The sequence below is a fragment of the Bombina bombina genome, chromosome 1 (genome assembly GCF_027579735.1).
Source record: "Bombina bombina isolate aBomBom1 chromosome 1, aBomBom1.pri, whole genome shotgun sequence".
Lineage (NCBI taxonomy): Eukaryota > Metazoa > Chordata > Amphibia > Anura > Bombinatoridae > Bombina > Bombina bombina.
Genome location: NC_069499.1, coordinates 584283363 through 584295630, shown reverse-complemented (window position 1 = coordinate 584295630; position 12268 = coordinate 584283363). Strand labels below are relative to the sequence as shown.

The window sequence follows — 12268 nt, the reverse complement described above, 5'->3', positions numbered from 1 at the left end:
CTTAATGTGCAAGTGACTTGCTGCCTCAACAGCAATAGGCCTCAAACTTGCACATTTGCCTCCCACGCATGTTCCTTATTCTGGTGTCACATATGCCAAATGGAGACACTGGCAGCACTTGAAGTGTGCAGTGAAGGATCTAACACCGATATCAGCTTCTAATACTTAGTATGTTAAACTTTATTATTTTAGCAATGATAGCTTTTACCAGAACCATTTTTTCTTTCCAATGGCATGGAGAGCCCACAAAGCCCACAAATCCATTCTAATTACTAGTGGGAATTCAACTCCTGGCCACCAGGAGGAGGCAAAGAACACTACAGCAAAGCTGTTAAGTATCACTCCCACTTCCCATAAACACCCAGTCATTCTTTGCCTTGTACATCAGGAGGTTGTGTACAGATGGTGTCTGAAGATATTAATCCTTTAATGGATACTTTTCCCTGCAAACAATGATTGGGGCTATGCTGTGTCCATGTAATCCTCTTTAGTAAGAGTAATGGTGGCTTTTAGCAGTTGGAAGACGGCAAGGTAGTCCTTGCTTCCCTTCTAACACTTATGCTACCCCGCTATAGAAAACCAGAGTTGGTTTCTCTGCTTTTCTTTTTCTACAGGTCCCTGTCAGAGATCAGCTGAGTCTGTCATACCTGCCCTGCAGCTGAACTCCACAGGTAAGTGCTTTTTACCTTCTAGGTGAGAAGGACATAGCACTTTGAGGGTTAATATCCCTTCTAGTGGAGACCGGGGACTCAGTTTAATCTTTTTCAATTTGGGGATATTTTTAATAATTGGGGCAGCAGAGGAGGGCACTGTACTGCTTGGACATATATAAGGGGAAAATCGTTTTTTAGGTTCTGGCTCTTGAGGGGTTAATTTACTGTAGCTCCAGATAGAACCCTCTCTGTCATAGAGGGCCGTTTACTCCTCCATACATTTTATTTGAGGATCTCAACCGGCATGATGTACACTTTAATTAAATATATTTTATGTTTTTACAGTGGGACTAGCGCAGAAGTATTTGTGCACTTTTTATCCCTGTTGCGCATTTCATTTTTCTTGCGGTCACGTGACCGCATGGCTTCTCTTTCATTCAGCGGCCATTCTTGTATCTCTGAAGGGTAAATTTAAAGCAGCCGGCGTATAACCCCTCTGAGGAAGCGTGGGCGTGAGCGAAACACGTGTCAGGGGTCTGGCTTCAGAGAGTTCATACTATGTAAATGTATGTTATATTCTGAGATCAGATGTTGTGCTATGTTAGTGAAACAAGTCAGTTAAACGTTAATCTAGCCCCCGCTATAGAAGGGGCTTAAGCAGACAGAATCTATTGCACTGAATAGCTGTGCAAAAGTTAACCAGCAAGGACTTTATAATTACAGATAGAGTATTAGCTAGATTTAGCTTTAATCTCATAACCTGACATTCCACATATTAACAGGTCCTCTTGTTACAGCATTATTTCTAAATTTATTAATAGCCGGCTGCAAAAAATATTGTTTGTATCTAACTGCTTGATATTATACAAACCAAGTACAATGTTTCATATTTAGATACATGACTCTGAGGTATTATTCACATACCTATGCTATATATTGATATCGAGAGAGTTCAAGCAGACAGAATCTATTACATTGAGCAGCTATGCTAAAGTTAACTGTGCAAGCAAGGACTTTATAATTACAGATCGAGTATTAGCTAGATAGCTTTAATCTCATAACCTGACATTCCACATATTAACAGGTCCTCTTGTTACAGCATTATTTTTTAAATCATTAATAGCCGGCTACAAAAGATATTTTTTGTATCTGACTGCTTGATATTATACAAACCAAGTACAATGTTTCATAACTAGATACAAGATTCCCGGAGGTGTTATTCACACACCTATACTAAATATTATCTAGAGATCTTGATATCGAGAGAGTTCAAGCAGACAGAATATATTGCACTGAACAGCTATGCTAAAGTTGACTGTGCAAGCAAGGACTTTTATAATTACAGATAGAGTATTAGCTATATAGCTTTAATCTCGTAATCTGACATCCCACATATTAACAGATCCTCTTGTTACAGCATTATTTCTGAATTTATTAATAGCCGCTACAAAAGATAACGTTTGTATCTGACTGCTTGATATTATACAAATCAAGTTTAATGTTTCACATATAGATACATGATTCTCAGAGGTATTATTTTATTCAAATCTTTTCGTGGTCCCAAAGAAGAAGGGAACTTTCCGCCAAATTCTGGACCTAAAGTGCTTAAACAAATTTCTCAGTGTCCCTTCTTTCAAGATGAAGACGATAAGGTCCATCCTTCCTTTAATTCAGTTAGGCTAATTTATGACCACTATAGATCTGAAGGACGCTTACCTTCATGTTCCAATCCACAGGGAAAACTTTCAGTTCCTGAGGTTTGAATTCCTCGACCAGCACATCCAGTTCATTGCCCTTCCGTGTGACCTAGCTACTGCTCCAATAATCTTTACGAAGGTTCTGGGGGCTCTTCTAGCGGTTGCCAGAACTCTGATGCAAGCACCATCATTTCGTCTTGCGGAAGAATTCTCGGAGTCCCTTCTCAGTCTTCTTCGATCACATGGATGGAAGATAAACTTGGAAAAGTGTTTTCTTATCCCAAGTACCAGGTTGGAATTCCTGGGTACTATAATAGACTCCATATCTATGAGGATATTTCTAAAAGACCAGAAATGTTGCAAGCTAACTTCGGCATGTCTTGCCCTCCGGACCTCCTTGAGTCCCTCTGTGGCTCACTGTATGGAGGTGATTGGTCTCATGGTGTCCTGCATGGACATCATTCCTTTTGCCAGGTTCCATCTCAGACCTTTACAACTGTGCATAGGGAGGTAGTGGAACGGCGATCATTCAGATCTGTCTCAACAGATTGTATTAGACAGCCGGTCGAGAGAATCGCTCTCTTGTTGGCTCTGTCCAGATCATCTGTCCAGAGGGACATGCTTCTTAAGACCATCCTGGGAGATTGTGACTATGGACGAAAGCCTATCCGGATGGGAAACTGTTTAGGGTGCCAGGAAGGCACAGGGGTTGTGGACTCAGGAGGAGTCCTCCCTCCCTATCAATATTTTGGAACTACAAGCAGTTTTCAAGGCTTTGAAGGCTTGGCCACTTCTGGGTTCATCCCAGTTTATCAGATTCCAATCAGACCATATAAACTCGGTGGCTTACATCAACCATCAGGGGGGAACGAGAAGTTCCTTGGCGATGAAGGAAGTATCTCAGATTCTGGAGTCGGCGGAGGCCCACAGCTGTTTGCTGTCAGTGATCCACATTCCGGGTGTGGACAACTGGGAGGCGGATTTTCTAAGCAGGCAATTCTTCCATCCAGGGGAATGGTCTCTCCATCCTGAGGTGTTTGCAGAGATATGCAGCAAGTGGGGGACGCCGAAGATAGATCTCATGGTGTCCCGTCTCAATACCAAGCTACCCAGGCACGGGTCGAGGTCGAGGGATCCTCAAGCAGATCAACGTGCGGTGACGTCAGAGGCTGGTGAGGCAGTGGCTAGGATATGCCTTCATTCTTTAGATATCCTTAGTTGAAGAAATAGCAATGCACATGGGTGAGCCAATCACATGAGGTATCTATGTGCAGCCACCGATCAGCAGCTACTGAGCATATTTAGATATGATTTTCAACAAAGGATATCAAAAGAATGAAGAAAATTAGATATTAGATGTAAATTGGAAAGTTATTTAAAATTGCATGCTCTTTCTAAATCATGAAAGAAAACATATGGGTTTCATGTCCCTTTAAATGGTGTCTTGGAAAACTGGTCAACTTAGTACACATCTGATTTTAGTCTAAAGGATTGTAACAGAAACTCTTGACAGATAACAAAATGCTTGCTCTGATTATGAGATCTTGAAATCCATGCCCATTAAAATATATGTTTAAAACTTACTTTTTACTTGAATGCTGCAAATTATGCTTATAGATTCCTTCATTATTCAGTAAATATAAAAATGTCTTGATCCAGTGGCGGCTGGTGAAATTTAAAGATGGTGGGGCGCTTGACCCCACCTCTTTAAATAAAGCCACATCCTCAGATGGCACCACCAATTCATTAATTAAATAAATAAAAGGTAGACCGAAACACAGAAAAGCACTCGGGGGGAGAGGGAGAGAGAGACGGGGGAGAGGGAGAGAGAGATGGGGGGAAGAGGGAGAGAAAGACAGGGGGAGAGGGTTAGAGAGAAAGAGAGAGAGACACAATCGCACACAGAGGGTTAGAGAGACACATAAGGGATGAGAGAGTCAGAGGGGGAGGAAGAGAGACAGAGAGAGAAAGAGACCATGGGGGAGAATTACACATAAGGAGAGAGACAGAGGGAGTGGGAGAGACAGGGAGAGAGATAGATTGAGAGAGAGATGGATAGAGAGAGAGACAGATGGATAGAGAGAGAGGGAGAGAGACACACAAGGGTGGGGGGAGAGGGACCACTGAAAGGGGGTAGACACCACTGAATTTTTAAGTAATATTTTAAGTGACTATCAAATGCTAATAGTATACATTCTATTTTAAATAGCTGAAACAGAACAGCACATATGAATGGGAGCATTAATAAATTATTATTTGTTGTCCAACATACACCTAAGGAATAACTGGTTTAACTGAAATACTATAGCTACATGAGAGAGAGGGGAGGGAGAGAGAGGGGAGAGAGAGACAGAGGGGAGAGAGAGACAGAGGGGAGAGAGAGACAGATGGATAGCGAGAGAGAGAGAGAGAGAGAGAGAGAGAGAGAGAGAGAGAGAGAGACACACACAAGGGGGGGGGGGGGGGGAGAGGGACCACTGAAAGGGGGTAGACACCACTGAATTTTTAAGTAATATTTTAAGTGACTATCAAATGCTACAAGTCTACAATATATTTTAAATATCTGAAACAGAACAGCACATATGAATGGGAGCATTAATAAATTATTATTTGTTGTCCACATACACCTAAGGAATCACTGGTTTAACTGAAATACTATAGCTACATGAGACAGAGGGGAGAGAGAGAGGGGGGGGAGAGAGAGAGAGAGAGAGACAGAGGGGAGAGAGAGACACAGAGGGGGGAGAGAGAGACACACAGAGGGGGGAGAGAGAGAGACAGAGGGGGGAGAGAGAGACAGAGGGGAGAGAGAGAGAGACAGAGGGGAGAGAGAGAGAGACAGAGGGGAGAGAGAGAGAGACAGAGGGGAGAGAGAGAGAGACAGAGGGGAGAGAGAGAGAGACAGAGGGGAGAGAGAGAGAGACAGAGGGGAGAGAGAGAGAGACAGAGGGGAGAGAGAGAGACAGAGGGGAGAGAGAGACAGAGGGGAGAGACAGAGAGAGAGACAGAGGGGAGAGAGAGAGGCAGAGAGGAGAGAGAGAGACAGAGAGGAGAGAGAGAGACACAGAGGGGAGAGAGAGAGACAGAGAGGAGAGAGAAGAGACAGAGAGGAGAGAGAAGAGACAGAGAGGAGAGAGAAGAGACAGAGAGGAGAGAGAAGAGACAGAGAGGAGAGAGAAGAGGCAGAGGGGAGAGAGAAGAGGCAGAGGGGAGAGAGAAGAGGCAGAGGGGAGAGAGAGAGGCAGAGGGGAGAGAGAGAGAGAGGCTGAGGGGAGAGAAGAGGCAGAGGAGAGAGAGAGAGACAGAGGGGAGAGAAGACGTCTGTGCCTTGGTAGATGTTTTCATATCCATTTAAAGGCACAGGATTTCAGCAGTTGCTAAAGATGAAACTAAGGATGTTTTCAGCTTGAAGGCCTTGTGAAATTTGGCTGTGGCTCATATCCATATTACCCAACTGTTTAGATACTATGACAGGTGTCTTTTTTACATTTGATGGTGAAAAGTAATATGACTTCAAACACATTCCACTAAGGCAAATTATAGCCATACAAAGTTGATTTTAAAAATACTGTACTTCCCCCTTTTCTTCAACCATGGATAAAAAATTCCTTGTGTACTCAAAATGCAAACCTAAATAAATCACTTATAAATTAGTGATGTAAGTAATATATGTAATTCTTCCATTAGTTACTTAATTCATTAATTAATATGTTAGTTTAATTCTAGCAATAGTGGCTCTTTTATTTTTAATCTCAAACAGATAATTTTAGTTCTCTATGCCCAAATTTTCTGGCCTGATAATGTCTGATACTCCCAATTGATTGAGAACTATAGAATGTCAGAAAAATAAATGTGAGATTCCATCATAGCATTGGATGCTGCATAACAATCAATCAATCAACCCTGCAGTTTAAAAATAAATACTATAATCAGGAATAGCTGAAAAATCTCTCCTGTAAGACAAGCAACTCCCTACAGACTTAACACAGACAGATAAAGCCTAACCATGAACTTAAGTGTGCACCAAATGGCACCTATACAGTATAAGTATACAGCACCAAGTAGTAAATACTCCATCAAGGCCAGGGAAGTAAGCACACAAACAAGAAAAGTCATGCAGCCACAGTGTGCACTGTGCAGTGCACACACCATAAATAGAGAGCTGAAACCCTATTTAATTACCTTGTAATGTTTACAGACTCAGATATTAAAATACATTAAAAAAACCATATCTTGATGCTGATAAATAACAAAATTCCTCTTTGCAGCTCAGAGCCTCAAAGGACTTTCTCTAAAATTAGAGTGAAACTTTAATGAAACTAGTATCCTGACAGTGGAACAAAGCAATAGATATGATGATCTATAACCTTGTATTGCCTTCTGTTGAAAATTATTATGATGCATGTGTCCAGAGTCAGTTATACGTGCTTTGAAGGTGGATAAACTACATATTTTCCAATTTTATTCACTTTCTGATCCATTCGTTGTAGGATTGAAAAAACATTGAAAGACAGTTTCCAAAAATGAAGACTAGTGACACAGTGATGAGAAATGGATCACAAGAACTGTATACAATTATCTTAATAACCTTTTAAGCGCCATATCTCCTATGAGCTGCTGCTGTAGCAAAGATTTAACCTCATAATATTTGAGTTTGACACAAGTTTGGTTTTTAGTATTTTAAGAATTTTTTTAAACATTTTTCAATTATTTTTTTCTGTGAATTACCCCATAGTGTCACCAGTCCACCGGCACCTATACATTACACACAGTCTCTGAAGTCTGACCAGTAGTCCGTCCGTTACCTACCTGATATGAAGCTAAGCACACTGTGTCACTCACTGTCGATGCGGTTCCCAGCCAGCCAGCCACAGACAATCAAGACTGACTCGTCAGTGTCACCTGATCGGTCACTAAGCTAGCTTGCCGCAGTCTTAGCTAGCTCGCCCGACGCCTCCCAAGATAATGATCAGGATCACTCATAACACAGCAGACGAGAGCTCAGCAAACAGCACAGCACGCACTGCCACCAGTCTGAGACTGTCACACGTGATGCTCTGCACCTCAGTGCTGCGCCTCCCTCGCATATTTCCCGCCCAGCAAGTCAGTCCGCCCCAGACCAGAGAGGACATGCTCCAGCCTCCTCCTGTGTCTGATTGGCTGAGGGGCAGACAGTGCTCCAGAGGCTTCAAGACAGAAGCCTCCGGTGGGAGCGGTATGGGCCGCAAAGAGATCAGCATTAGCTGAGTGAGCTTAGCCACTGGGTGGCAGTCTCTAGCGGCCCATACAAAATACATTCATATTGCGCAATGGAAGGGTAGCTGGCCTCTACTTCCTTGCACAATATGAATGTGACGTGTACAGTGATCTACTTTTTTTTTTTTTTTTTTTTTTTAAACAGTATATAAGTAGTAAACACAACACATGCAGGGGTGGGGGGGTCAGTTTGAGGATCAAACAAAAAAAATTAGGAAAATAATGGAACAATTTTTTTTTTTGTTTAATTATTAATAAAAAGAGTGTATTACACACATTGGCCAGGGGAGGCTCTGCCTCACCTGCCTCCTATGAATGCACGTCACTAGATGCACTAGTAGTGCCCTGGAGGTTCAAACGCATATCTTTTTCCTCCATTACCGCTTCTTCCTCGAGTGGTAGCCCGCATCAAGCAGGAGCGGATATCAGTAATCCTGATTGTTCCATCGTGGCCGCAAACGACGTGATTTGCGGATCTAGTGGGGATGTCCTCCTCTCTTCTGTGGAAGTTACCTTGTCGCAGAGACCTGCTGATACAAGGTCCATTTGTTCATCAAAATCTAGATTCTCTGAGGCTGACTGCGTGGAGATTGAACGCTTAGTCTTAGCCAAGAGAGGTTTCTCTGAGAGTGTCATTGATACTCTTATTCAAGCTTGTAACCTAGTTACTCTGCGTATCTACCACAAGGTGTGGAGGACCTACTTATTCTGGTGTGAAGAGTGTGGTTTTTCCTGGCACAGAGTTAAGGTTGCCAGGATCTTAACTTTTCAACAGCATGGGCTGGTGAAGGGCCTTTATGCTAGTTCCCTGAAACTGGCTGAGCTTCCAGGCGTGCAGTCCTTTGTTAAGGCTCTGATTAGGATCTAGGGCTTCTTCTTGAAACCTAAATCTTGTTCTTCGGGTTTTGCAACAGGTTCCGTTTGAGCCTATGCACTCCATTGACATCAAATTGTTATCTTGCGAGGGGGCGGAGCTAACCGCCATTCAGGACAGTCGCATGTCTGTGAAGCTCTGCCAAGAAACACACAAAATACTGTGATATTTGCCCTTAAAACGGACTTAATTCACTTTTGTGGACTAAACTTTGTGCCCCTGCATAAAAGTGACCTCTCAGAGACTTCACAGCGGTGTTTTGGCAGCACCTCTCATTTACTTTTGGGCCTCGCAACTTGTGACAGAGATCCACCATATACAGCACCCGCTACTTCACACCCAAGCTTTTGTCCTCCGGAGGGTCGGGGCTCCGCTCCGAGGACCAGATACCCAGGGGCACTCACTTTGGCCGACAATAACTGTACCTCAGTCCTCAGAAGCCTGAGACCGGATTGCCGTAGAACCTGCTCCGGACGTGCAGGGAGTACGCCTCGCATATCCCCCTATCAAGCAGGCCAGCTACACACCACTACTGTACCGGAGGGTCGGGGCTCCGCTCCGGTACAGCCACGTCACCCAAACTGCCGGATCGAGACCTAAGTGAGGCCCTGCATGTAATTGCGCCAGTGCGCCCACGTGGCTCTTAGCCTCTCCGGGCCTACTAAAGGTAAAGACCAGCACGGAAGCCTTGCGGAGCTTGTCTCTACTGTGTCGGAGGGCCGCCAGGAAGCCCACACCAAGCCCGGCTACCTTTATATCTGCCACTCCGTTTGAGAACATCGCCCACAGTCCTACAAGATACGAGCGGCCGCCATTTTGCCTCATTGGCCTACAGGTCTCATAGTACCTCACAACCTCCGCATGACATCCTAGGAGGCCGCACCCCTGTGCTACCTTAGGTGAGACCCTCTACTTCTTACACATTGTCCTTCCCCCACCTCTACAACTCTCCTTCATACACTGCAGGGGATCACTAGAACTACAATCCGGTTCAATCTGTCAGGGAACTGGGATATACCCTTCCCAATACAAACTGACTTCCTAAGGTGCCCCAGGCACTAGAACTTTTCCTCTGCCCCTAGGCAAGTTTATGTCCAGGCCTACATAAATATCCACCTAAACCAAGGGACACCAACTCATTTTGGCCGCTATCAACTCACTAATCCAAGATTTACAATCTCAAAACATATGCAAGCATAAGCAGACCGCAGATTGAAGTCAGAACTGCTCAGTTTATCATACTTCTGGGCCTAACCTTTATTTTTCTAGTGCTAACTGCTTGCACCCCTCATGAACACTGGGAACAAAAAGGGATTAATAAGAACTTTACTAGCATACCCCATATGTAAGACATTAAATCACTCTGAGGATTCTATCTCATAGAGAGTTATTCTATCAAGAGCTATATTGGATTGGTATTTACCGTATATTCAGATAGTTTACCTATCTGACCCTACTACCATTGTTTGTTTGTTTCTCAGCAGATACTTTTAAACAACATATCCTCAGTGAGACTTCAGCATCCATTCTGCTGTAACAACCTGTCCCACTATTGTGCAAAACTATTGCTGCTGTGCCAGCCTGTGTGTCTTTGAGCTCTTAGCTCAAAGTGGAGTGTTATTCTATTTCACTGTCTGTTTAACCACTACTTTTTCCTATAGGTCCTACCTACAGCAGTAAACCTGCTATCTGCAATTTACAGGTTAGAAATTTTACTATCTGATTTTGTTTGTCTCTACATAAAACGTTGTGTTGCCACTGTACTGTTATTAGTCGATTAGATCTATAACCACTGACCTAGACACACGGATACAGGGGGGGCGGGGGATAGGGTCTGTTTCTTTTGGCTCCCCTATCGCACCTCACCCGCTCCGATCCAGCTTGTCTGGATTGGTCACCTCCCATACCACTCTCCCTTCCTTTTGGTCGTATCCCACTCCCTGAGGTGCGTGGGGGGATCCTGGGGCCTTCCCCCTTCCCCCCCTCTTCATCTCCTCTTGGAGGTTACTAAACTAATTTATTCTAAACAGCTTGCTTAGACAACCTCTGCCATGTATTAAGTGTAAATAACTCCTATGGGTTATACCTGGCCCCGCTCTCTCTATCTCACCTATGTATTACAATATTGAAACACTAATCCTTAGTGATTGTAACTCTTCCTAGTCAGTTCCTATGTGTTAGCAACCTTTCTCTCAGGTTCCACAGTGGTCAAGGTGGTCCATCATTCAAATCAACAACTACTCCCTAAAGAAACACTAGCCATGCCTCACGCATCTAAAAGAAACCCTAGAACTCCCGCTGCACTCAAGAAAACGGTGCTAGACCATTTCTCTCAACCCCCTAAAGACTCTCTCCCTTTGCGGAAGGAAATGAGTGACCCAGAATCACAAGACGAGGACTCCCAGTCAAGCTCCCACTCAGGAGCCCATTTAAATCACTACATTACAGAGAGCACACTACAAAAGATGCTAGCAGCCCAAACCAAATCCATCACAGCTGAAATTCAGAGGAGCTCAGCTGAACTCAGGAAGGATATCGGGGAGATGGGTGACAGGATTGACACCTTAGAGAGACAACATGATGACCTAGCCACAGACAATTCCAACATCCTCGCGTACGCTGAAAACCTTGCAGAACAGATCTCCCAACTCGAATTAAAGCTGGCAGATGTAGAAGATAGGGCCAGAAGAAATAACATACGATTCAGAGGTATACCCGAGTCAGTCCTGCCGGGGAACCTTCAGGAGTTTCTCATAAACCTCTTCACTGCTTTGCTTGGCCCCCTGGAGGGCGACAGTCACAACATGGAGCGAGCACACAGGGCCCTGAGGCCGAGATCAATGTCTTCTGACAAACCAAGAGATGTGGTGGTCTACTTTCATAACTTCAAATTCAAAGATCGCTTGATGCAGGCATCTTATAGCAAACCCAGCCTACCCGATGACTTCAAAGATATACAACTCCTGCCCGATCTTTCATCACATACGCTACAACAGCGCAAATTGTATGCTCCTATCACTACACAACTTAGGAAGGCCAACATCAAATATAGATGGGGATTCCCCACTAAATTAATAGTGACAAAGGACAATCAATCTCATGTTGTCTCCTCTCCCTCGTTAGGCAGTACACTTCTAGCTAACTGGGGACTACAACCTGCGGCTGAACCTCAGACAGCTACCCAATCCAAGCTTCGTGTCTCAGCCCCAATTTGGTCTGTTAAAGAGCAGAGACCCAAACGCCAAAAACCTAATCCACCTGACCACATCCCGAGGCCTCAAGCCTCACCTACCTGATACCCCACTGGACTCAGGCTCATATGCTAATCAGTTTTTGCTAACACTTATTATCTGTGTGCAAATGTTTGTGTTAACTTGTTCAGAACAATGCAGGTTGGCTGGCCTCTGGTTGGACCGCCAGATTTGAAATTGACCAGCGCCCACATGGAAAACTTCCATGCATGTTGCGGCGGTCCGGGCAGGTGGCTAGCCTTCCTGCATTCTCTTAGAGAGCGGGGCTATACGTTCAATAGCCCATTCTGTTGATTTGGTTTAGCTCCCCCCCCAGACTTTGGAACCCACGCTTGGGTCCCACTTAGGTGGACTACTTCCACCAGTTCCCTTTCTTTTACCTTCCCTTTCATATTCCTTATCTCCTTTACCGATTCCCCCACCTACCCTATCCTTACGAGTTTAGAGTGCACAAATGACACCCCTTAGGTTTCTGACACTGAATGTTAGGGGTCTAAACACTTTTGGTAAACGCAGTTTGCTTGTTAGAACACTAAA

General features: G+C 44.2%; 1 protein-coding gene across 5 annotated transcripts in view; it reads left to right on the top strand.

The window, feature by feature from the left end:
• MLPH (melanophilin) overlaps nucleotides 1–12268 on the top strand; it is a 196267-nt gene that overhangs the window by 102698 nt on the left and 81301 nt on the right. The gene's annotated exons all lie outside the window — the stretch shown is intronic.